This window comes from Siphateles boraxobius, unplaced genomic scaffold (genome assembly GCF_051911475.1).
Source record: "Siphateles boraxobius isolate OS27281-9 unplaced genomic scaffold, OSU_SipBor_1 130, whole genome shotgun sequence".
NCBI lineage: Eukaryota > Metazoa > Chordata > Actinopteri > Cypriniformes > Leuciscidae > Siphateles > Siphateles boraxobius.
This window is the reverse complement of record NW_027508734.1, coordinates 36,299,098-36,325,901: the sequence shown is the minus strand read 5'-3', so window position 1 is coordinate 36,325,901 and position 26,804 is coordinate 36,299,098. Positions and strand designations below refer to the sequence as shown.

Genomic DNA, 26,804 nt, shown 5'->3' with positions numbered 1-26,804 from the left:
TCTTTCTTTCTAACTAATCTTTCTTTCTTTCTAACGAATCTATCTTTCTTTCTTTCTAACGTATCTTTCTTCCTTTCTAACGTATCTTTCTTTCTTTCTAACTAATCTTTCTTTTTTCTAACAAATCCATCTTTCTTTCTAACTAATCTTTATTTCTTTCTAACTAATCTTTCTTTCTTTCTAACTAATCTTCCTTTTTTCTAACAAATCCATCTTTCTTTCTAACTAATCTTTATTTCTTCCTAACTAATCTTTCTTTCTTTCTAACTAATCTATCTATCTTTCTTTCTTTCTAACTAATTTATCTTTCTTTCTAACTAATCTATATATCTTTCTTTCTTTCTAACTAATCTATCGTTCTTTCTTTCTAACTAATCTTTCTTTCTTTCTAACTAATCATCTTTCTTTATTTCTAACTAATCCATCTTTCTTTCTTTCTAACTAATCTATCTTTCGTTCTTTCTAACTAATCTATATATCTTTCTTTCTTTCTAACTAATCTATCGTTCTTTCTTTCTAACTAATCTTTCTTTCTTTCTAACTAATCATCTTTCTTTATTTCTAACTAATCCATTTTTCTTTCTTTCTAACTAATCTATCTTTCGTTCTTTCTAACTAATCTATCTTTCTTTCTAACTAATCTTTTTTTCTTTCTAACTTTTCTTTCTTTCTTTCTTTCTTTCTAACTGTAGCAATGTTCAGGGAAGAAGGAGGCGGGAACCGGCGAACATTTAACAAACTTTATTTAAAATAAAATAAACAAACTAAAATACCGCCAGCAGCCCCTCGCGGACGACTGCTGGCTTACTCAAAATAAACATAACGGCCAGCAGCCCCTCGCGGACGACTGCTGGCTAAAATAAAACACAAATACAAAAACCAGAACAACTAAAATCAGGCCTGTTCCTCTCTCGATCATTAATGTCGTCGCTCCCCCTTTATGCTTCCGCTCCTCCGTGAGAGATGCGAGACCGGTGTGCTTCACAGGTGTTGCTCATTAGCAATCGCACCACCGGCTTCGCGCCGTTCTCTCACGTCCCTCGGCCGTCCTGTTCGCCACATACCCCCATCGCCCCTCACAGGCCGGGGGGCACCCACGAGCCTGTGCCTACTCCCCCCCGGCGGCGGCGATCCCTGGGGGGTATGGCCCGACAAGCCGAGGGAAACGGAGACGGAAGCATGAGGAGCGACAGATCGAGAGAGGGGAGAGAGAAAAAAAAAAAAAAAAAAAACATGGTCCGGTTCCCACAACGCGCTGCCATCATGGTCCTCCACCAGCTGGGCGATCTCCTCCGCGGTGCCTGGCGGTGACGCTGGGTAGCCCTCGGTGGACGGCTCGACACTCCTCCGCCGCCCGGTGGACGGCGACGGCTCCTTGGGATCTAGGGAAGACGGCAGGAGTCCCCTGCTCCCTGCTCCTCCCCTTTGCTGGTGGACGGCAGCAGGCTCCGGCCCACGGCGAGCGGCGGCGACTCCCCCGCTCCCTCCCGGACGGCAGCCGCCCCTCCAACTCCCAGGCGGCCGGCAGCGAGCTCGGCCGTGCCCCCGGCAACTCACTCCAGCGCACCGCCTCGAGCGTCCATGGCCGCGAGTCCCCCGCTCCCTGCTCCTCCCCTGCCCGGCGGATGGCAGCAGGCTCCGGCCCACGGCGAGCGGCGGCGACTCGCGCACCCGCTCGATGGCACCGCGGATTCCCCACAGCGGCAAGGACTCTCTGACAGCGCGTTCCTCCCTCTTCCCGGGTTTCGGCCCCAGTGTAGCAATGTTCAGGGAAGAAGGAGGCGGGAACCGGCGAACATTTAACAAACTTTATTTAAAATAAAATAAACAAACTAAAATACCGCCAGCAGCCCCTCGCGGACGACTGCTGGCTTACTCAAAATAAACATAACGGCCAGCAGCCCCTCGCGGACGACTGCTGGCTAAAATAAAACACAAATACAAAAACCAGAACAACTAAAATCAGGCCTGTTCCTCTCTCGATCATTAATGTCGTCGCTCCCCCTTTATGCTTCCGCTCCTCCGTGAGAGATGCGAGACCGGTGTGCTTCACAGGTGTTGCTCATTAGCAATCGCACCACCGGCTTCGCGCCGTTCTCTCACGTCCCTCAGCCGTCCTGTTCGCCACACTAACTAATCCATCTTTCTTTCTTTCTTTCTTTCTTTCTTTCTTTCTTTCTTTCTAACTAACTAATCTTTCTTTCTAACTAATCCATCTTTCTTTCTTTCTAACAAATCCATCTTTCTAACTAATCCTTCTTTCTTTCTTTCTTTCTAACTAATCTTTCTTTCTTTCTAACGAATCTATCTTTCTTTCTAACGTATCTTTCTTTCTTTCTAACGTATCTTTCTTTCTTTCTAACTAATCTTTCTTTCTAAATAATCTATCTATCTTTCTTTCTAAATAATCTATCTATCTTTCTTTCTAACTAATCTATCTTTCTTTCTTTCTAACTAATCTATCTATCTTTCTTTCTAACTAATCTATCTATCTTTCTTTCTAACTAATCTATCTATCTATCTATCTATCTATCTATCTATCTATCTATCTATCTATCTTTCTAACTAATCTATCTATCTTTCTTTCTAACTAATCTATCGTTCTTTCTTTCTAACTAATCTATCGTTCTTTCTTTCTGACTAATCTATCTATCTTTCTTTCTAACTAATCTATCTATCTTTCTTTCTAACTAATCTATCTTTCTTTCTTTCTAACTAATCTATCTATCTTTCTTTCTAACTAATCTATCTTTTTTCTTTCTAACTAATCTCTTTCTAACTAATCTCTTTTTCCTAACTAATCTGTCTTTCTTCTTTCTCACTAATCTATCTTTCTTTCATTCTAACAAATCTATCTTTATTTCTTTCTAACATCTTTCTTTCTTTCTTTCTAACTAATCTATCTTTTTTCTTTCTAACTAATCTGTCTTTCTTTCTAATTAATCGTTCTTTCTTTCTTTCTAACTAATCTATCTTTTTTTTTCTAACTAATCTATCTTTTTTCTTTTACATGTATATAAATTTCGCATTGAAAGGTAGCCTGCCTGTCTATAGTACATATTTAAAAAATTTTCCGTCAATTTCATAGATTTTAGTCTAGCAACAGTTCAACTGCAATGTTAACTTTATGCAACAATAACACTAACTAATATAATTCATAATACATTTTTTACCTTAAATCTTTCTTGTCTTCTCGCGTTCTTCTTCTGAGGTAAATCCAATGTAAGCTCATAGCGTGTCTTCCAAACTCTAGGAAAAGCAGAGGACTGTTGAAGTTTGGTGCTTTGTTTTTGAGATAATGAGCGCGTTCGCATTCCTTCACGTGGAGATTTGCATATCAATCTCTTTTATGCGTGTGGGCGTGGTCAAATTAAAACTAATGAGCAAGCGTTTGAGAAACTGGATATCTTGTTGGTTTTATACAAATTACTTAAACAGAGAAATTTTTTTTTCGTTTTGAATCAGATCATTCAAAAGTACACACTTAAACGATTATAAAGATATATAGCTCATGCCTGGGTGAATAGTATTCGCTGAGTTTTGTTTCAGTTTATAGACGTGCTCAAGAAAAAAAAGTTCACCGAGACGGAGAGGCAGAAAGCACACCCTGTTTATTTTCTTTATTTTACAAAAGCACAATGTTGTGTTTTGATTGTAAGTGGACACATACAAAAGTAGACATATCACAGATAATTTTTTCATATTTATTTTTTCTGTATGGCCATAAATGACGGAGTAATTAAAGATCTATTGTGCTACTATGTGAAGGTAATCCAGCAATTGTGAGCCTTTTAGCGTTCCATACATTTGTGGATTGGTGCGCGCATATGTGGATCTCTCGCGTGCATTTGTGGAAGGTTTTGAGACTGTTTTCACTCCATACAATATATGACTCTTTGTAAAGCTGCTTTGAAACGATGTGAAATGAGCACTTTACGAATACATTTTGACAGTAACTTAACTTGATTTGTGTAAATTAATCAAAACGTTATCCAATTGATCGTTAATGAAATCGCCATGGTTATCACTTAATATTTTTGTAGTATGGCCAAACAGCGTAGTAGATCATTCATAAACTCATACATAAAGGAATGTGCATGCTCATGCCTAAAGTCTACGCCAATAAGATTGCTGTGTTATAAACCAATAAAATCGGGTGTGGGCAAGTGTCGCCCTGCCCCAATCGTCCAGACTGCACTCTGTGGTTACTCATTTTTCTGAGTCTTTCTACTGATTACACTGATTATTATGTTGCACCAATAGGTTGCGAAAAGTGACACTCATATGATTCAAATATTCAGATTCATACAAAAACAAAATGCCACTACTGCTGCAGGGAGGATATCTTCGCGAAACACGCTACGGCTGCTACTGCAGCGATTTCTGTTTAGCATTTCCTTTGGCTGAGAACAAAGGTAACCAGCGATATCATTTTCTAAAATGTATGTTACTCAGCATCAACGTTGTTTATTGAACTATTTTATAATTTATCACACTGCTGTTCGTCGGAATATCTGCACCAGTTTGATGACAATCTGGCCTACACTGGCCTACACTGGCCAAATCATAGGCTACTGGTATATGGAACAGTAATTCAGTGCCTTACAAAGATGTAACTTGTTTTTACACTTGTCACTTAATGTGTTTTTACTGATCGTATGTATTGCATTCTGATTTGTTATAACAGTTCCATTTAACGTTACACTTGTCCACTGATTGTATCAAAACGAATGTAACTTAATTCCAATCTTCATGCTATGTGCAAATTTAACGGAGTTCACGTCAACGGAAGCTGCATTTTATTTATCATTAGCTAATTTCAAGATCAAAGACCGCATCAGGAGGGTGAATTGGTCAAATCTAACTATAACATGTCATAGGACTATTAGCCTATTACAATTTTTTTTTATTTCATTTTGGCAGTAACATTTACATATGTAGTTTCATCAACCAGATACATTACACATGTCCAGTTTCGTTTGGAATGTTTTCTTCTGAAGTGGTTTGAGTGATTGGATTTAAAATTTGAAAGCGCTTCGGAGGGCATTTACACCTGGTCTTTTCACGATAATTATATAGCACCAGAGCAAATGCATTAAGTGACCAGGTGGGAAAGCTAACAGATTTTATTGAAGTGAGAATTTAAATATAAATATCCCCGTTTAACTTGTATAGCAGAAAAAAGAATATCAAAGCATACATCCATGCTGCCTTCAAAAATTCATCAGATGAAGGTTTTTCAGTAGACATGATGTGACAGGGTCTTTGTAATCGGATGTGCCTTGTTGCCTTTCCACCTCCGTATTCTGCCTGCGGAGGCAATATTTTTCAGCTTTTGGATGCAGCCAGGGTGTGTCTACAATAGGCACTGCAACAGTCTGAGGCTGTTTACACTGGCCAAAGCAAAAGTTCAAAATACATTTGTCCTTTTGTTTGAAGTGGCACAAGAATGTGGAATATGCCTTAAATAAAATGGGGCATCAGTTCCTCGTGTAATGTTTGGGGCGATCAGCTTTGAGCTCTGAGAAAACCTGTCACAGATGGTGGCCCATTATCTCCAGGCCAAAGTGGATGAGTGGTTTGAGTCCTCTATGGACTCCTTCATTTAAATCTCCATATTGACTCAAGCGTCTAGTCAGCAGACTGTTATTGCCAAATCTGTAAAGGAGCTGGCCACTCAAGATAAGTGACTCCACACCATTATATTAATAAGTCAGAGTATTTTCAGAGTACAAGAGAAAGCAATAACACCATTGAAGGTCTTAAAAGAAAACCTTTCTCAACCACCATAATCCGCCATACATCTGAATATCTTTTCTGAATATAATACATTTCCAGCTAGAGAAATGTGAACAGCAAGAGATCATAATAAATTAATGGCTTCATGGGAAGCTCAAGTTGCTCTTCTCTCATGCCCTCCATCACTGCTGGCTCTCTATTATTAGATCAGGGGGGGTCAGGTGTAAGGTGTCCAGGCTAAGCTTGTTTCACGTGTTCCGATCAATGAAGTCTGCGCACTCTTCAAGAATCACTTTGCCAGAGTTTCCGAGCTTTAATGACTGCAATATCTCAAACCATCTGTCACTCTGCACGGCAGGAGGTCTGATTCTGTTGTTCAGGATTAAAGGCTGTAATTGTCAGCTCATAGTCTGCCTTTCTTGCCAGTGTGTTATGGATGCTATCGACATACACACCCCCTCAACAACACTGCCCTGACCATTCTCTCCATCATCCCTCTCTTCATCATCTCCTAGGAGGGACAGCAGCCAGGGAATGGCGGAAAAATGTGTATACTTCCATTACTGCTCACGCTGTGAGTTCAATGAGTTTGGCTCTGGAATCTAGAGTGCCCAATCTGCCACAAATTACTCTTTTTTTTTTCTTCAAAGGCTGTCTTGAGTGCTATAAAGTTGACCCCTTTTAAAGTTTTTTTTTAAATTAGATGACTTTTTAAGTTTGTCAAATTCTGGGTCTTAATATTTTGTAATGAAGAGTTATTTTATAACTAATCTTTTACCAATTTTCTGTCAAGTTAGGGTTGACAGAAATATTGATGGGCTCCTGAGAGATATTATGCCTGTGCTCACATATTTGTAATTGAAGCTGTGACTTTTTGTGAGAGTTGCTGCAAATGTGATTTAATAATTTAATATTTGAAAGAAAATGTGACTTAGGCCTGGTTTAAGAACCCCCGGGAATTGTGATTTAGCAAGTAAAAACATGACTGCATACAGAGATTCACAGATCTCTGTATACAGGCATTTTTACATACCAACCAATGTTGCACTTATATTGTTCAGTGTTTCAAAAAGATGTTAGACTGATTAATTAATTCAGCATAGAAATATGAGAATAATCTTGCTTAACAGGTGAGGGAGACCTTTTTATTGGATTTTGGATGTTGTACACCTAACCAAACCGAATCACTTGCCCTTTATTTTTATTTTGCTCATAGCTTTACAAAATCTTTCATTCTCATCCCTGCCTTCCTGTCTGAAGAACCCAAATAATAATTTTTGAAATATCAAATAGCAGAAATCGATGTTGTGTTTCATGCTCTTTGAAGATCTAGCCTCTCACTGTTGCACCATTTTAACAGGTTTATTCTGTAGTCCATGTTTGTTATGAAAGAATAAAACACATTGTGCAGATTCTTTTAATGTAGAAATGGTCTTAGATTTTGTCTAGCTTTGTTTTACGTGATGGTGCCAAAATAGGCTAACTGCCTAAATGGCATTGTGTAAGACGTGCTTCACCAATATTAATTTATACTCTTTATGATTGCAGGATTTAAGCTCATTAATAATTAACAGCCTTTGCCTGAGTAGTGTATATGAGAAGTAATGATCCTTCTTTTACTAAATGTTTTCCAGCATAGAAACAGGCCAGCACAGACCTAAATGTCATAGACAGGAGTACTGAGAGGTATTAGTATTCCATGTAGTGTAATGTTCACCTAGGGCTCCCAACATTCTGGGGACCTTTGTAAGATGGTCTATTTTTATTTATTCAGTCACTCGACCTTTTCCTCACAGCTACAATGACTTTCAGTGAAAGGAAGCAATGGCAGATGATTCAACATCAGAATGCACTTTATTCGCACAAGCAGAATTTCAGAAGAAGAAAAAAATCAAGAAAAAAGACATTTACATTATACAGTAGGTTTATATTTATTCCACAATCTATTTCTTTACATAGGTTTTGGGCTGTCACGAAATCAGATTTTGCACTACACAGTTATCATGGCCAAAAGAATTCACGATAAAGATATGTCACGATATCTATAGAAATCTTGAAAAAAATAACAATGCTATGTCATATAGAAATTAAAAAGAAATAATATTATTTTATATTATTACTGTATATATAGTGATAAAGGTTATGTCAGCTGGCATTACATTATACAGTAAATATTATCCTTATAAAAATACCTGAGATGTCTTGAAGAACACAGATAAACCATAGTACTGGAATGGTGTGTTAATTGTCTTCATGTTTAATCAGTCGAAATGTCTCTATCTGCATTTTATTCAGCTGAAGCAATTGCTGGATGTCTTTGTCCATATTAGGGATTTTGTTTTTACTTATTACTCATGAGTCTCACTCCTGCTTTGAGAATGAATGAAACACAAATAACATGTGAGAGTTTAGCACCCCATAATGCTCACATCGTTCTTTTTTGGGTATTTTTAAATACTGCTCTCTAAAGATATTTAAAGTAAACATATGATAATCCATAAGTTTGAATGCATATAAGCACACTTTTGGATTAAAACCCCAGAGGGATGCAATTATAATAAAACACAGAAAGGCGTCAGCAGTTAACAGGTTAATTTAACATTTCCTGTTTCAGGGCTAGCAAAATAATGGCAACTTACTCTCTTCACAGTGGCCAAATCTGCAAGACAATGGAGGCGGAGGTGGGTGAAGAGGTTGGTGGTTCCTTTTGTGCTCACTGTTGATCAGCAAGTCCTGCAGACTGGGGTGATCAACAAGGTTTTTTTCGGGAATCAAAAAAACGTCCACACCGGTGAGCTAACTTTTTTGGAGTGTGGGTAACATTAGAGTCTTGTCTGTCATATCCGACGACATGCTTTTTCACGGCAGTAGGCTATAGCAGCTGCGAAATGTGACTGCTTGCGTTTTATGTCAGATGGCAACCAGCGTTAAAGGGATAGTTCACCCATGATTTACTCACCCTCAAGCCATCCAAGGTGTATATAACATTCTATTTTCAGACGAATACATTCGGAGTTATATTAAAAAATGCCCTGGCTCTTCCAAGCTTTAGTCCATCAAAGTGCAGCTATCCATGTTAAATGTGCTCGTAGCGGCTCTGGCAGGTTAATGACGGCCTTCTGAAGTGAAGCGATGCGTTCCTGTTTGAAAAATATCCATATTTAAAACTTTATCGACTAGAATAACTAGCTTCTGGCATACGGCCGTCTGCAAGTCGACTTATGCCAAAAGAGCAACACTTGACGATGTATGACGTATGATGTAGAAATAGTGTTAGCTTTGACGCCTCTCGCGGTTCAAACAAACATGACTGTGCAATAAACTCAAGCTCCTCCGACATTTCTCTTTAAAAATTCTCATTTTAGACTTCTAATTCGTGACTGGTGTTTTGTTTTGCTCTATCCTCTGCGCCTCCGTGTTCATCAATGGGTCAAGCGCCAAGTCAGGTTAGCAGGGATTAAAGCCAAAAAAAAAAACAAATTAGACTTAATGTTCTAAACTAAGAATCAGTAAACTAAGTTTTTTTTCTCTCTTGTAATTAGGAGTATAGGGAGTACATGCATTACATTCACAACTGAAATACACATTTGCATTTAAAGAAAGGCCATTTTGAACTGTTTCTATTATTTACACACTTTTATGAAATTTCAATGTTTTCAATCTAATGCTTTTTACAAGACTTGACTCTTTGTGATGTAGTCATACTGTTACGCTCCTCCAGATGGTAAGTCCACGGGGAGGAGAAGCAACAATATTTGGAATAAAACCAGGGCAAAAGAGGACAGGAAGTCAGGGTTTCAGTGCAAACTGAAAAGTGTATTTATTACAATATTGACAAAGTAAAACCAACACAAAACTACTTCCTCCGAATGAGACAGCGAGTAAGCAAAGTGAGGCAAACAATAAACACAGGCTAAGTAACTGAGGAAACAAGGTTCAACATTAAATGAACAACTAAACAGTCCTCCCTCCACTGAAGAAGTTAACAAACCAAAAAAAAAAAACACTGTTCTGAACGCACAAAACATACAAGTCGGTGTTTAACCCACTGATTGAATAAGGTTGGTCTGCAGTGTGGTCACAACTGGTGGGAAAGGAAAAAGAACAGAAACAAAACTGTGGGAAGAATCAAGCCTTCTTATCCTCCAGGCACTGAGTATTAATCAGGCACACCTGCACTCACTCATGCAGCCGAGACAGGGGGGGAGGAGCCACTACCTGAGAGAGAGAAGGAACACACCCCAAACCAAACACACGCGTCGTAACACATACAAAAAATTAACCATTTGCATAAGTTTAACGCAAGTTTTTATTTCTCAAATAATAAAAGCCAACAGAGCTTTTGGTGCAAAGTGAGCTAATATCACAAACTTTGTATAATATAATATCTGTTTTTAACCTAGCCATTATAAATAAATATAATGTTATTTTTTTATTTCATCTATGTTGATTATATGAAAAGTGAACAGCATGAGCAGGGCCGTACTCTGTATTTTATAAATACCAAGGTCCTTGCTAAAGGGATCTTGCTAGAGGAATATTATAGGTGCTTGTGTTGTAAAGTAAAATTGAGCTTATATTTTCCACAGCAAATAGCAAAGAACATGTATATGTGTTAAATAGGAATACATTGTAATAATGTTAATCTCATGGGCACAGTATGCAACACCTGCTCTTCCTCTCTCATCTCCATCACATTCTCTCCTTCTTCTTCTCGTAGTCTCATAATCCTTACCTGTATATCTTATCTTCCCAGATCTGAGCTTTGATGGATACTTTGTAAACTGATTGTTTCTGTTACTTGTTTAGTTACTCGAAGGCCAGACTCGCACTATGACTGTTAACTGAAAGCGTGTCGTGAAGCGTCGCGCTGGATTTCTCGCTCGGCTTTGATTTTCTTTTTCATATTGCCTGGGAAAACAAGCGAGAGTTGCGACAGCGTCATTCTTTATTTGGGCGCACATTTTTCGTGCATCTACATTTAAAATAACGAACGTGTGCGCAAACGTGTGAACAGCCATACAGTCATACAAAGTGCCTGCAGAGTGTGACCATGAGAGGAGGGCATCTTTCCTTTCTTATAGTCCTGACTCCCCCCACAAGGTTATTTCTCTAGGCCAAATGAAGATATGTCTTAGCCATAATTAACTTCATTAGATTTGCTTATCATATGCTACCCTTGTAGAGGAGGCCCTCTGTCTCGGTTGTACATTAGTCACACATTTCAGACTTATAGAATAGCCTATATTAAATTTCCCCCACAGTTCTTTTTATCATTCATTGATAACTAAAATAATAAGACAGCAAATATAACTCATTACATCACACTTATACTCTTCATCTCTAACTTTCATATAAATTATCATTGTCTTAAACTTGTGAAATAAGGTTTTTAAAAGAAGAAAGCTTAGGCTGTTTTTTGGGGGGATAGTCCCTTAAGTAATTTAGCAAGCAAGAAAATACTTTATCTGAAGCCGGGCTAAATAAATAAGCACTGTTATTGCACTCCTGACATAAAATCAGACTCGCAGTCACCTCAGTATAAACAAGAAATAGTATAGATGTTCTGAAAAGAAAAAAACATATCTTAACTCAATTAATACTTTTCACTGTAACTTCCGCTAGTCGTATCATCATCAAATTACTTTGGTTTTCGACATACATCATAAAATTGATCCACATAATAAGACATTTAAAGTATTTGATATGGAACTACTTTTCACAATTATCTCCACTAAAGTTTGAAAAACATAGTATTACACATGGCAGGCACATCAACACCAAAACTCCTATTATTATCAGCAGAACTGTATGTCATAAACAATATTGGGATAACGGAATATTGTTTATGTTGTCATTATTGTCTGGAATGTATAAACAACATGATGTATCTGAACATTTTACACACTCCTCCTTTCTCAGCAGTTAATATGTCTAACAGTAATCTATTCTGTATATATATATATATATATATATATATATATATATATATATATATATATATATATATATATTCTGCTGTCTATAACAGCATCTCTGATTTGTTTAATTTCCTCATTAACCATTGTCAAATCATTCTCAGTGCTGTTTGCCATTTCCAACACAGTATAGCCCATGAAAAATAAAATAATAGAACATAAAATAAAACATTAATGAACACAAACCTAAACTTTAGTCACATTTGTCCAATGAAATGATCCCGATTCATAATTTCATTTACACAGTTAAATAGTCCCATAAATTCTATCATAAATTTTATTTTCTGTATTTCAGAAAATAAATTCTTCAACTATATTTCTTTTTCATCTATCAAATAGTTAGTCTGCAGATACAACAAGTATTATCATTATTATCTCAGTCCCACTTATCTCTACTGTTTTGCAGAAACCAAAATATCATTATTACATATCTCAATCCCCACACAGACAGCCTTATAGCTGCTTGCTACTTCAAACTTATTATATAAATGTAAGTTCTGAAGACATCTCACACACAAACATACATGTCTCTGAACAGCACCCCTTTTGTTCAGGCCCCTCCTCTACGGACTCTTGCACCGCTGTCAGTCTAGTGACACTTAAAGTTCCCACTTTGGGGAAATCATGGTTTTTTATTAATTCTTCAATACCCTTCAAACATTTTCCCATGTGCTTTTTTCATCAAACCAAACACCGGTTTATCATATTGAACCTTTTTGCGCATTTTACTCTGAGATTTCCCCATGATGGTCCCACTTTTCTTGGGTTTTCCAGTGGCGCACCTACATATAACTCTAGACGTCTCTAGAGAGATCAATTTTCACCTCAATTGAAAAGGTGAGAACTCACAACTTGTTCACAAATTTGGATCAAACGGATCCTCAGGGTTTCCCCCAATACACTCCCATGGATTAACTGAACCCACCAGATTTATAATCTGTACTAGTCTGGACTAGTAATCTGTACTAGTCACCACAGTGTTCCTTTGACCATCATTAATGAGACCGTCATTCCCTCTTGGCTCTCAACAAAGGCGGCCACATTTTCTCTCCCTCTCCCTTAACCATCACTGGCCTTGGCCAAGGCCGCTGTTGGAACAACAACTCTCCCGGAAGAGCACTGCAGTGAGCCACTGTTGTGTTCCTTCCCCGACTCCCCAGACACCTGGTGATTGTTGACTTTGTATGGCATCTAGATTATGGTGCTGGCTTAGCGACTCTCTCCAGGCCTACACACACATGAACTTACATATACACAGATATGCACCTGCCCCACACGCCATCCCCCGCCTTCGCCACTTCGTACCCCCAGTCTGACAGGCGGGTCTGTGACCAGCGCCATAATGGCTGCAGGACCGGATGGCTGCTTGCCTGGGCTGGACTAACTCCATCCCCCACTCCTCACACGTGTCGCAATGTCTTGTTCATGTTGTAGATTGTACTGTTTATGTGCTAATGTTCCTGAGGTGTTTTTTCCTGTTCCCAGACTGTACTCCTTACAGGAGCATAGTCTGCGGGTTGCCTTTTTTTCTCCTCACCTCTCCTCATGTCATGCTGTATTTTTCTCAAGATTGGCGCTGATTATAGCAGCCATGGTAGCATCTTGTTACCGAAGCACATTCCTTGTGTGTGAAAGCACTACTTGGCAATAAAGTGATTCTGATTCTGATGAAGCAATCCCCCCAAGTACTTTCAACAATTTAAACTTTGTCTCTTACCAGTCTCAGTTTACGCCACTTCAGTTCTTTTGATGATTCCAGTGGTGTCTCTCTTAGACCCTGATAGCGGTCTGCCCCTCTCTCTCAAGTTTACAAGGTAGAGCTGGAACTTCTCAGTCCAGGATGATCAGTCACCGTCCACTCTCGGGTTCAAGAGGCACATCTAAGGAATCTTGCCGACTACGCCAAATTGTTGTGGCAAACAATTTTACATCACTGAATAAGAGACAAACATATACCAATTGTCTTTAAAGGTTATTTAATTCTTGCAAGAAAAGGCCAAGAGTCATACACTCATACAAAGTGCCTGCAGAGTGTGACCATGAAAGGAGGACATCCTTCCGTCCTTATAGTCCTGACTCCCCCCCAAGGTTATTTCTGTAGGCCAAATGAAGATATGTCTTAGCCATAACTAACTTCATTAGATTTGCTTATCATATGCTACCCTTGTAGTGGAGGCCCTCTGTCTCGGTTGTACATTAGTCACACATTTGCACGTATACGAAAGTCAGATATATAGAACATATTAAATTTCTCCCTAAATGAGTTAGAGTAGAGTTAACATTAGGCAATTATTTCACAACCTTCATATGCACTTATCCTGATCTCGGGGACCTCAATGGCGGGCCCTGGGCATGAATAAGATAGGATCATATATCTGATCATATATATTATCTTATTACATGTTCATGATATAAAAAAAAACATATTAGAATAATTTTCAAAATGGAGAGAACACGGAGCAGTTTTTCCGTGAGCGGGTATGGAAAACCCGGAGTGGATCAGGCGCGGAGTGATAACAGATTGCTTAGAGTGGAGAGAGGAACATGCTTTCGCTCCACTCCAGGCCTTGATCACATCACCCTCAGCAGGATGAATACACCTAGTCCTTCCTTAATAAAAGACCTATTCAAATAAAATTAAGACATTTATTACACTATTTGAGAAATGTAAGCATATTTATGGTCTTAAAATTATGAGAAGTGAAGTTAAGACATAAGGTCAGGGGGGAACCCTGATATTGATGGAAATCCGTCGTAAACTCTCTTCAATTAACGGAAATCCGTCGTAGCGACGGAGAACTTTAATCCCTGGGATAGTCTTTTGCCGTAAATCGATGCGTACGTCCGTCTGCCGGAAGCTAGTTATTTTAGTCGATGAAGATTTAAATATGGATATTTTTCTTACACGAACACATCACTTCACTTCAAAAGGCATTTATTAACCCACCAGAGCTGCGTGGAGCACTTTTATGATCGATAGATGAACTTCGATGGACTCCAAAACATAAACGGCCATTCAGTGCTTTTATAAAGCTTGGAAGAGTCAGCGCATTTTTTTATATAACTCTCTTTAATATAGGGAAGAATGTCATATACACCTAGGATGGCTTGAGGGTGAGTAAATCATGGGGTAATTTTCATTTTTGGGTAAACTATCCCTTTACGGTGAAATGTCGACACCTACTATATGTTGGGATGTCAATCAGATACTGGTGTTGGATAATTTATGTGCCATATTATCATGCGTGTACTATTAATTTGAAATTCTACGGTTATTGCCAAAACAGTTATATTACGACACCCCTAATTAACGGCAACAATATTTATTTATTTTTAAATTTCACGGTTATCGTCAATACCGGTATATCGCGACACCAGCTGTTAAGAGTAGGCTAGAAGGTGGAGAACTTGTATAAATATTACGCTTAAGGCTGATTTATACTTCTGCATCGGACCTATGCCATAGCCTGCTGTAGGCTACGTGTACTTCTGTACTTCATTTATACTTCTGCGCCGTTGTCCGCGTTGACGTGCAATTAAACATGCAGAGTGAGCATGTGAAACCTGAATGAGGGGTTCTAGCAAACCAATAACAGCGCTTACGGTCTGTGTAGAATTGACACATTGTTACATTTTTAGAGAGGTGCACGTCAGGGTACGCACCGTAGGCTATGCATGCTACACACAGCCTCAACGTAGCTACGGCGTGAGTTCGACGCGGAAGTATAAATTTGGCTTTAGAAGTTGACCAATAATAAATTTGCCGTAGCTGATAGTGTATGAGGTGACCCTCTTAAGGGTTTACAATAATTTAAAAATATTTTAGCTTAAAAACTTGTCTGTTCTACTTGCTGTGTGTTTGCATGTTTTCTTTAGAGGTGATATCAATCCCAATAGAATGGCTTAGACATAATATTAATATTAATGACAACCAGAGAATACATTAGCCTAGTTGAATATAAAGTGATCGCAAATATAATAACAGCATAACAATGGTATACATATCCAATAGTAACACAGCAATCTGTATAATTTATTCATTCTACACCTTGCTCAAAAATACTCAGTGTTCACTGTTGGAAAGGCGGGGCTTAGTGCACCTGTCAATCATCGCCCTGACGCAGCCGAATGAAGCGCGAGTGAGAGAGACTTGCACGGGACCGGGAGAATTAACCCTTATTTTGTGTGCTATAGTGTGCGTCTCTTACTGATTGTGAGTACCCGTTTTGATCAGTAGACAATCCTTGTTAATATAATAATATTTATTTTCAAATGCACTATGGTATTTGTCCGCTGTTAGTCAGAATGAAGAGTGTGAGAATTAAGCTCGCGCGTTCGGTGCATTCACGAGCTGTGTTCACAATATAATATCGTTTGAGGATATCTTCAGCCTTTTCCATACCTGTTTATTTATGTTACTATGGTATTATACTTAATTCTTTGTTAGGTTTGTATGGGAGTACTGTATAGTGCGCTGTGTGATATTCATATGGACACTTTCGGTTTCAACGTGCCGATTATGTTTATTTAAACAATGACGGCGCCAAATTGCATCGTATTGGTCCAGTTTAGTTATGTATATTATAACATTATATAGTGTAATGCAATGTGATGTATATTGTGATTCATTTTGGTATAACAGTCAAGTCATGTTATGCTGATTATTTCTTTATTTATGTTTTATTGTAGAACCACACACATACCTCACACAGACCAACGCATTCTCAGTGTACAATAAACCCCTTTGATTGAATCAGACTGTCCTGATCCATTCCTGTGTTTTGATCGACACACCAAGAGGAAGGCTAGAGACATTAGAACCACCTTAGAACACAATCCTAGAGTAACTACTTAACAAATTGGTCCTTCGAGCCGGATATCGGCCATTGCTCTTGGATAAAGTGGGATCTATCAGCTCTGATATGGAACCAGAAGGGTTATATGCAGATGGTGGCAGACCTCAACGCCATGTTCGCACTCCTGCCTATCTCGAGGACTACGATCTCACAGCTGCACGACGTAGACCGATCAGACAGCCAATGATGTCTTATGCTGCAGAGGAGCCACAGAGAGGAAATCCATCAGATGCTGCCAGGATTTCTCCCTCCCCCTCTGACAGAGCCTCTAGTCCCGTGAGTCAGTATTCCTGGAACGTGGTGGACGAATGGTCGCCGGCTGCTTATAACAGAGAGCATTCCTATGAAAGACATCAGGTGAGAGCTCCCATGCCTTTTACTCAACCTCAGTTTTCACCATATCATCGGCCTTGGGAAGAGACTGAGGTTCAATTATCTTCACAAACTGTCTGTGACTCAGCACGCAGGCCTTCGCAACCCATGTTGCGCTCTGAGTCTCTTTCAACACCACTTCCCCACTCATCTACCAACCGGCAGTCAATGCGGTTGGCCAGTACAGTTGCTGCACCGGTGAACTCAGATTCGTCTGCCCTTAAAGGGGATTACAGCTCATTCTCAACCCCGAAGCAGACTGTGGACTACAGAGATGGTTTTTTTCTGTCTAATCACCCAGAGAGGAATGCTGAGGAGCCATTAAGGGAACATGTGATGGTAGATTTCTTGGGTAAGATGCTTAGTGAGCTTCAAGTAATGAGAGATCATATACAAACTGGATTGCCTGCCAAACAAGAAGTCACACAGTCAGTTAAGCCCCCTAATTATTATGACTTCCCTCCTGCCAGCTATCCAGATGAAGCTGTCCAACCTACTTCTCGCAGATTACCTCCACCACTCAATGAGTACGATACTTACGCCCATGGTCCAAGTTGGTATCCAGAACAGAGGTTTGAGCCTGTTAGGGCTGCTTACCTGCCTCAACCTCATGAAAGGTATAAGCCAAGGAGACCTAGGTGTGTGACACCTACGCCCAGAGCTTCCACTTTGCATCCAGATGAGAGAGAGAAGACCTATCGTGGGCCTACACCGACCATTCCAGACTTCATCACGGGAGATCCTAGTGAGTTCACCAGACTAAAGCTTGCTCTGGAAAACCTTTTACCTCATGATGCGACTGAGCTCTTCCGCTATCAGATATTGATGGATCATTTGAGATTAGATGAAGCCCGCCTGGTGGCTGACTCCTATCTCAACTCACATTTCCCGTATAGCGATACTATGGCAGCTCTGACTGAGAGATTCGGACAACCTTACAAGTTAGCCCTCAGAAGGATAGCTAAGGTGATGGATGCTCCTGATATGCGACGAGGTGATACAGCAGCCTTTGACAAGTTCGCCCTGCAAATCAGATCCCTTGTCGGTATGCTGGAGACTTTGGGCCATGAAGGTCAGTCGGAATTAAGATGTGGTTCGCATGTGGAGAGGCTGCTAAGCAAACTACCTCCTGAAATGAGGTCAGAGTTCAGAAGACACATGTTCCGTCGTCCGGGTGCAGTGTACAACCTCCTAGACTTCTCTGAATGGTTACAGTATGAAGCGTGGTGTCAGAGCAGTGAGAGTCAAACTTCGGACCGTCGGCGGAGGGTAGAGCAGAAGACGGACCGGGGGAGAGCGACAAACCCTGCTGGACGTTCAGCTACTGTACTTCATGGATCGGATGAGAGCCCTGCCAAATTACCTATCGGACCAGCTCTGATTCCATTAGCCAGTTCAGGGATCACCAAAGCACAGCCCAAAGCTTTCTGTCCGTATTGTGACAAAAATGACCATTACCTCAGTCAGTGTGATACCTTCAAGTCCTTCAACAAACAGCAGATCACAGATTGGATCCAGGCGAATCACCGTTGTTGGCGCTGTGGACGTGCACACCCAGCGGCTAAGTGTACCCTCAAAAAGCCATGTAGTATCTGTAAAGGCAGACACCTGCAAATTCTTCATGAAGTGAACTCCAAACCAGTGACTGAAGGATCTTGTCTGGTTAATTCAGCGACTGAAACCCTGTATCTGGATAAACCTCCAGGATGTAGGAAAGTTCTCCTCAAGGTTGTCAGAGTTCTGCTCCGTCACAAAGATAGGACCCTGGATACTTATGCCGTCCTGGATGATGGTTCGGAGAGGACGATTCTTCTATCCCCTGCAGCCATCAAACTCGGAATTCATGGTCCCATGGAGAGCTTAGCTCTGCGTACTATCCGCCAGGATGTTCAGACTGTAAATGGTGCCGTAGTCTCTTTCCAGATTTCTCCAGTAACTCAGCCACAGAAAATATTTAGAATCTCAGCTGCCTTCACTGCCGAGTGCCTTGGTCTAGCGGACCATTCTTACCCTCCGAGTGTCCTGGAGAAGTATCAGCACCTGAAGAACCTTCCACTGCAGTCTTTCAATGGGGTAAGCCCACTATTACTGATTGGAGCTGATAATACGCACCTCATTACTCCCATATCACCTGTTCGTCTGGGCCCCTCTGGGGGACCTGCAGCTGTTCAGACCAGGCTCGGATGGACCTTGCAGGGACCAGCAAGATTCTTGGAGGATCAGCTGTCACCACAACAGTGCTTCTTCGTATCCCTCACCCCTGCTGAACTAGAGCTGAAAAAGGATGTGGAAAGGCTGTGGCAGATTGATGTCTTACCCTACCGCTGTGAGAAGCAGGTCACCCGATCCAAAGAGGACCAAGAGGCTATCAGTCTCTTGGAGACTAAGACAACTCGGGTTGAAGTTAACGGCATCCTCCGCTATGCAACGCCTTTATTGCGCAGGAAGGACTTCCCCTTCTTCTGTGCTCCTAAGGAAGCAGTAATGCCTAGTCTCAGAGGCATGGAGCGTCGGCTTGTTCGGTCACCAGAGAAAGCGGAGATTTATAAGTCTGAGATAAATAAGCTGGAGTTGACTGGTGCTGCCATCAAACTGCAGAATGAGGGAGAGGAGGCCACAGGAGAGAAGTGGTATATCCCACACCATATGGTCACTCACAATGATAAGAACCGCTTAGTGTTTAACTGTTCTTTCGAGTATAAGGGGCTAAATCTTAATAACTCCTTACTACCGGGTCCAGTCTTGAGCCCTTCTCTTCTGGGTGTCCTCCTGCGGTTTAGGGAGCATAGTGTGGCCATAAGTGGGGATATACGTGGGATGTTTCATCAGGTCCTGCTACTGCCTGAGGATAGACCACTCGTGCGGTTTTTATGGCGTGACCTGTGTCGGGATGACCCTCCAGATACTTATGAGTGGCAAGTACTTCCCTTTGGGACTACGTGCAGCCCCTGCTGTGCGTCCTTCGCTCTTCAGCGACACGTGGCGCTACACAGTACACCTGATGAGGATGTAAGATTCTCTGTAGACAGATGCTTCTACGTGGACAATTGTCTCCAAAGTTTGAGTTCTGTTCAAGAAGCACGACTGTTAGTGGATAAGTTACGTACCCTCTTATCTTCTGGTGGTTTTGACATCCGGCAGTGGGCCAGTAATGCAGCAGAAGTTGTCAGTCATCTACCTCCCGAGGCCAGGTCCCCTAAGCTGGAGTTGTGGCTTTCTCAAGACAAAGCCGACTCACGAGAGTCAACGTTGGGCCTGAAATGGCACTGCGAGCTGGACCATCTTGGGTTCAAACACCGACCTGTCACATACAATGCCTTGACAATGCGGAGTATCTATAGGGTGCTGGCAAGTCAGTACGACCCCCTTGGCATCATCCTTCCCTATACTACCAGAGCCAAGGTGATCGTGCAGCAGCTTTGGCTAAACCACCGGGACTGGGATGATCCACAACTCCCAGGTGAGCTCAGGCAAGCATGGACAGACTGGGAAGAGGAGCTTAAATTCCTATCGCAGGTGACAATTCCAAGGTGCTATAACCCCTCCTATATGGATCAATCAGATGTACGCCGGGAGATTCATGTTTTCAGTGATGCCTCTGAGAAGGCATATGGGGCTGTTGCTTATCTGCGTTCGGAAGGTCGCCAGGGGGAACTTCACCTTGCCTTTCTTCTAGCCCGGTCTAAAGTGGCCCCACGAAAGCGACAGTCAATACCGAGGCTCGAGCTCTGCGCCGCCTTGGTAGGTGCACAGTTGGCGAAGTTGCTCACAACTGAGCTCACTCTGAAATGGGACAAGGTCACCTATTGGACTGACTCTACTATTGTCCTCCACTGGCTCCTTTCTGAGTCCTGTAGGTACAAAGTCTTCGTGGGCACCCGGGTAGCAGAGATTCAGGAGTTGACCGACCGGACAGAATGGCGATACATAAATTCTGAAGGAAACCCTGCTGATGACCTGACTCGGGGCAAGAGACTGCAAGACTTTATCGGCCCCAACAGATGGCTTCAAGGTCCGAAGTTCCTACTGCAACCACAGGAGGAGTGGCCCTCTCAGCCCACCTCATGCTTTCCGAACTCTGAAGATGCAGCTGAACTTAAAGGAGGAATCTTCTGTGGGATCACTAACACTGTGCCGTTGACTAATGAAAGGAGATACAACCACTGGAAAGATTTGGTGGACGCAGTTGCACAGGAGCTGCATGGGGCGGCTGCCCAGGATAAATCTCCTCCAGCAGGTACCTACAGAGAGGCAGAGACTGTTGCCCTGAGAAAGATACAGCTAGATAGTTTCCCTGAGGATTTCCAGCTGCTAAAATCCAACAAGTCAGTTCGCTCCAACAGTCGGTTACTATGTCTCTCTCCTGTATTTGACTCTGAAAACCAACTCATCAGAGTCGGAGGACGACTGAGGAGAGTGGAAGCCCTTGACCCAGCTACCGCGCACCCTATTGTACTTGACTCTCATCATCCTAACACTCAGCTACTGATCAAGGACTATGACACTCGACTTCACCATCCAGGACCTGAGCGGGTGTTTGCTGAGCTCCGCAGGAGAGTGTGGATTCTGAGAGGTAGGGAGGCAATCAGGAAGCACCAAAGGGCATGTCTCGACTGTTGCAAGTGGAGGTCAAAGCCAGCAACACAGCAGATGGCTGATCTCCCTCCTCCAAGGCTCAGATTGTTTAAGCCGGCATTTTACTCCGCAGGAATGGACTGTTTTGGGCCACTGGTGGTGACATTGGGACGCCGGGTAGAGAAGAGATGGGGCCTCCTATTCAAGTGTCTCACCACCCGTGCGGTGCACATAGAAGTGCTGGCCTCAATGAACAGTGATGCCTTTCTGATGGCACTGAGAAGGTTCATTGGTCGACGTGGCCAGCCTGCCGAACTGTACTCCGACCAGGGCACCAACTTCCGAGGTGGAGAGACAGAACTCCGGGAATCTTTCAACCAACTCAGTCCAGACTTACAACAGCTGTTAGCCAAACAAAGGATCAGTTTCCACTTCAATCCTCCGGCCTCTCCGCACTTTGGAGGTGTGTGGGAGAGGGAGATCCGGTCTGTAAAGGCTGCCCTTCGTGCAACCCTAGGTTCAGAAACGGTGTCCGAAGAAGTGCTTCAGACAGTTTTGATTGAGATTGAAGCTATCCTAAATTCTAAGCCTTTAGGATATGTTTCGGCAGATCTGGCTGATCTGGACCCAGTCACTCCAAATTGCCTGCTGATGGGGCGGCCAGACGGTTCCTTACCCCAGGTGGTGTATCCGGAGTCTGAACTCCTCACAAAGCGGAGATGGAGACACTCCCAAGTATTAGCTGACAGATTCTGGTCTGCATTTATAAGGCACTATCTACCGGCAATGCAGACGAGAGGAAAGTGGCAAAGACCATCACCTAACATCGAGCCTGGCACTGTAGCCATGTTGGTTGACCCCCAACTACCTCGGTCCCTATGGCGTATTGGAAGAATTCTGAAAGTCTACCCAGGAGCCGATGGCCGTGTCAGAACAGCGGAGATACAGATAAAAGACAGAACGTATACTCGGCCTATAGCTCGTCTAATAGTTCTTCCTGAAATCCCTGAAGAGGATGACCATCCTGGGAGTGAAGACAACCAACAGTAACCCTGAACTCATTTCCAACGGAGCAAATTTCTTAATAAATTTGGGGGCGGCAGTGTTGGAAAGGCGGGGCTTAGTGCACCTGTCAATCATCGCCCTGACGCAGCCGAATGAAGCGCGAGTGAGAGAGACTTGCACGGGACCGGGAGAATTAACCCTTATTTTGTGTGCTATAGTGTGCGTCTCTTACTGATTGTGAGTACCCGTTTTGATCAGTAGACAATCCTTGTTAATATAATAATATTTATTTTCAAATGCACTATGGTATTTGTCCGCTGTTAGTCAGAATGAAGAGTGTGAGAATTAAGCTCGCGCGTTCGGTGCATTCACGAGCTGTGTTCACAATATAATATCGTTTGAGGATATCTTCAGCCTTTTCCATACCTGTTTATTTATGTTACTATGGTATTATACTTAATTCTTTGTTAGGTTTGTATGGGAGTACTGTATAGTGCGCTGTGTGATATTCATATGGACACTTTCGGTTTCAACGTGCCGATTATGTTTATTTAAACAATGACGGCGCCAAATTGCATCGTATTGGTCCAGTTTAGTTATGTATATTATAACATTATATAGTGTAATGCAATGTGATGTATATTGTGATTCATTTTGGTATAACAGTCAAGTCATGTTATGCTGATTATTTCTTTATTTATGTTTTATTGTAGAACCACACACATACCTCACACAGACCAACGCATTCTCAGTGTACAATAAACCCCTTTGATTGAATCAGACTGTCCTGATCCATTCCTGTGTTTTGATCGACACACCAAGAGGAAGGCTAGAGACATTAGAACCACCTTAGAACACAATCCTAGAGTAACTACTTAACATTCACATTCAACAGAAATGCAAAAAAAAAAAATGGAAACACTTTGTGGTTATTTTAGTCGTCTTTGCTGTTCTTTTTTTAATGGTACTTTAATGGCACATTTGCATGGAAGAAAAAAACGCTTGTCAAAGGTTAAAACTTTTCTAAAGAATAATATATAGAGGAAATAATCAAACTCTTTCGATGTAGAGATGCAAGGTCGTCACACATAATTTAAAATATGAGCAATTAACTTTTCTGCAAAGATCTGCTCATTAACCCCTTAGCTGTCAACCCCCAAGCTGTAAGTTTGGTCTTGTTTTAAAGAAAACAATCAGCAGATTATTACTGAAGTGAAAGCACTTCAAAGAATTAAAGTATGAAAAAGTTATGGAAGTTAAAATTTACAAAAAATCAAATATACTTTATTAATATTTTTTTTAATATAAAATAAATATTTTAAAAAATATGTTTTACTATAAAATTACTATAAAATGAAAGCTTTATATCTAACCAAGTTGTGTTCCAAATTTAAATTTGATATCACAAAAATTGAAGTTCCTATGAGATTTTGTTTAGGCGTTATACCAAAAATAGCCACAGAGTGCCATTGCATTCCATTGAATTTAATTGTATGCATTCTGCCATAACAAATTAATACATTTCTATCCAAATATCACTTCTGTGACTAAATATGGAACCTTGAGACTCAGACCTTTCTGACAATATGTGTTTTGTCAACATTAGAACATTTTTGATAATAAATGATGAAAGATGATGCCCAAAAGGGGAGGGGCCTAATAAAAATACCGTTTCTATGGTAACGCAACGTCCAATTTCAAAACGGTTTTTACAGGATGAATTCTGAGTTCGTAAGCTTTCAAATGATACCTAATTTATGATAACATAAAATATGTGATATAATAATAATAAAAAAATGATATATATATATATATATATATATATATATATATATATATATATATATATATATATATATATATATATAATATATATTATACTTTTTAGAGGACTTTTTACTTTACTTTTTAAAATATAATTTTATCTTTTTTTATTGACAAATACTAGATTATATTTTATTATGAACTTTGAGCATTAAAAACCAAAGTTTCAATTATTAAAAGTGTGTGCGTCGACTTTTTGTGACAAAGGTCAGAAACTCCTGTAATGACATCGATTTTTTGAGGTGCACTCTTGTCATAAATTCATATATTACTGTTCATACAAAATTTTTAAGAAAAAAAACAACACTAATATATCTGTTAAGGAGTCTTAGACCTTTCCAACGATATATAGTTTGTCATGATTAAATTAAATATTATTAAATATTTTTAAGTAAATTTCGGTTGCCCGTATACGGGCAGGTGACAGTTAGGTCTTTGTATAGTTTTTGTCATTTGTCATTTTACCTGATTTAACTGCTCTCTTCTGTTTACTTGGACAAAATCGTTTTTCATTGAGGCCTTTATTCTCTTTTGTGCACATTCCTCAATTATTGTTTGTTTACATTGAATTTTTTGCGCTAAATAAACCTTCATGCACAGTTATGTATTATCTACCGGTGGGACCCATTTTCATGATCTCGCCCAGGGTCTTACATACCCACGGGCCAGCCCTGGTGACAATTATAGTAAAACATTTGCTTTACCACCAAAAAGGACATTGAATATCTCTAGGCCTGCAGAGCTGCTGATAAAAATCCAAGATTGCTGGGTTGGTGTTTTTTGTGTTTGGACTTCAACGCATGCAGTGTGGGGAAGCTGTGAGCCATGGGATTGTTCTTATGTGCAACTTATTGCAGGCCTCTTTGTCTCCAGTGATATTCAGCATTTATATACAATAACCTCAGGATTGTGTTCCTTTTTCACAGTGTTATTGCATTGCTGTTATTTAAACTTCTCTAATCAATCTAAAACAACATGTGAACACATACATTCTTGATGCTAGTCTTAAATGTTAAAATTTCTTAGTTTCTATTTCTTGAATAAGCAATGCACAATTCTTTCAAACTTTAGCTAATGTTTTTTTTTCCCTACAAATTGCCCTCAAGCAAGGACCACTGTGGCAAAAACACTCTATTCCAGGCTGTTTCGGTTCTGATTGTTGCAGATTGTCTCCTGGCAGGGTTTTCTGTTCCCACTGATATTTTCCTCCATTTGCCCTCATTAAGGTGTCAACACCCCGAGTCCTTCACCATCTGCTGGATATAGACTCAAAAGCCTGAGGTGGAAGACAGCCACAGTCCCCTTCTGAGGTCAGAAAACCATCACCTTCTGTTTGGACATGCCCTCAGACATAACAGTGAAATATGAGCCTTGAGATAAATTAAAAATGCTACCAACATGAGTACAACTTCTTGTTTTTTAACTTCAACGCGCTCATGCTTTTGTTCCATTCTAGACACATTTTGTGCTCCTTAAAGGTAAGGCCTTTTTCACACAGTATTTGAAAGCAGAGCATATCTATTTTGGTACACATATTAACAAGCGCATAGCAGGTCCAAGTAGAGTTTCAGCACTGAGCCATAGTGCAATGAACTAGGCAGAAAATATGGTGGAAAATGCACTATAGATCTATTTATCAACACACTCTTTTGCAAATTAGGCTTATTATAAAGTAACAGAAAATACTGGAGTGAAATTTCAGTATGCTCACAGGCATGTAAACAAACTACTGTCCAAACATTCAGGGTCAGTAAGATCTTTTTTTGAAAGAAAACAATCATTATATTCAGCAAGGATGCATTCAATTGATACAAATTTGTAAAAGATGTCAAAGTGGTGAACACACTACGCACCTATATTGAACACGTAATGTTTCTTTACAAAGTGTCATCACCAACTACTGGCCTGGCATGCATAATACAATTTTAGTTATTTTTTGCGGATCCGTGTGTATTGGGATCATTTGACAACTTTTTCATCTGTATGTGAAAACGCAAAGGAAAAACTCTTGTGTTTTTTCTGCATCGCTGTTGTTAGGTAACGTAGTTGTACCAGGAAATCACTAGGAAGACGATGAGAAACAGGAATTTAAGCAAAACTCAGGGCGCCCTGGAGGCTGAGGAGGGAGTTGTCTGGAGCAGAAAGCCTCCAGGGCGGAGCAGGCTGTGCAGGAGGCCGGGGCAGAGTAGGCTGTGCTGGAGGCCAGGAATGCCATCGCGGAGAGGACCCTTCGGGCGGCCATGGCGGAGATGGGTGGTACAGGTGACACAGATGACGATGATTAACAGGAAACAGGTGCTATAACTGAAGACTAACGAGGAGCAGGAAAATAAGAAACAGGATTGAACCAAAACACTAAGAAAAGGGGGAAACACAGAACCTATATATAACAGCTGTCGTGTATATGTACCCTTAGATTTCACTGTTCATGGGTTAGGCAATAGATGTTAATCTC

The 26,804-nt window shown here is 40.7% G+C and overlaps 1 long non-coding RNA gene across 1 annotated transcript in view; it reads left to right on the top strand.

The window, feature by feature from the left end:
• Window positions 1-8,387: 8,387 nt before the first annotated feature.
• LOC143736648 (uncharacterized) overlaps window positions 8,388-26,804 on the top strand; it is a 55,847-nt gene continuing 37,430 nt past the window's right edge. Inside the window, exons 1-2 of the long non-coding RNA XR_013203532.1 lie at window positions 8,388-8,432; window positions 25,576-25,659. This is a non-coding gene — a long non-coding RNA (uncharacterized LOC143736648). The remainder of the gene's footprint in view (window positions 8,433-25,575; window positions 25,660-26,804) is intronic.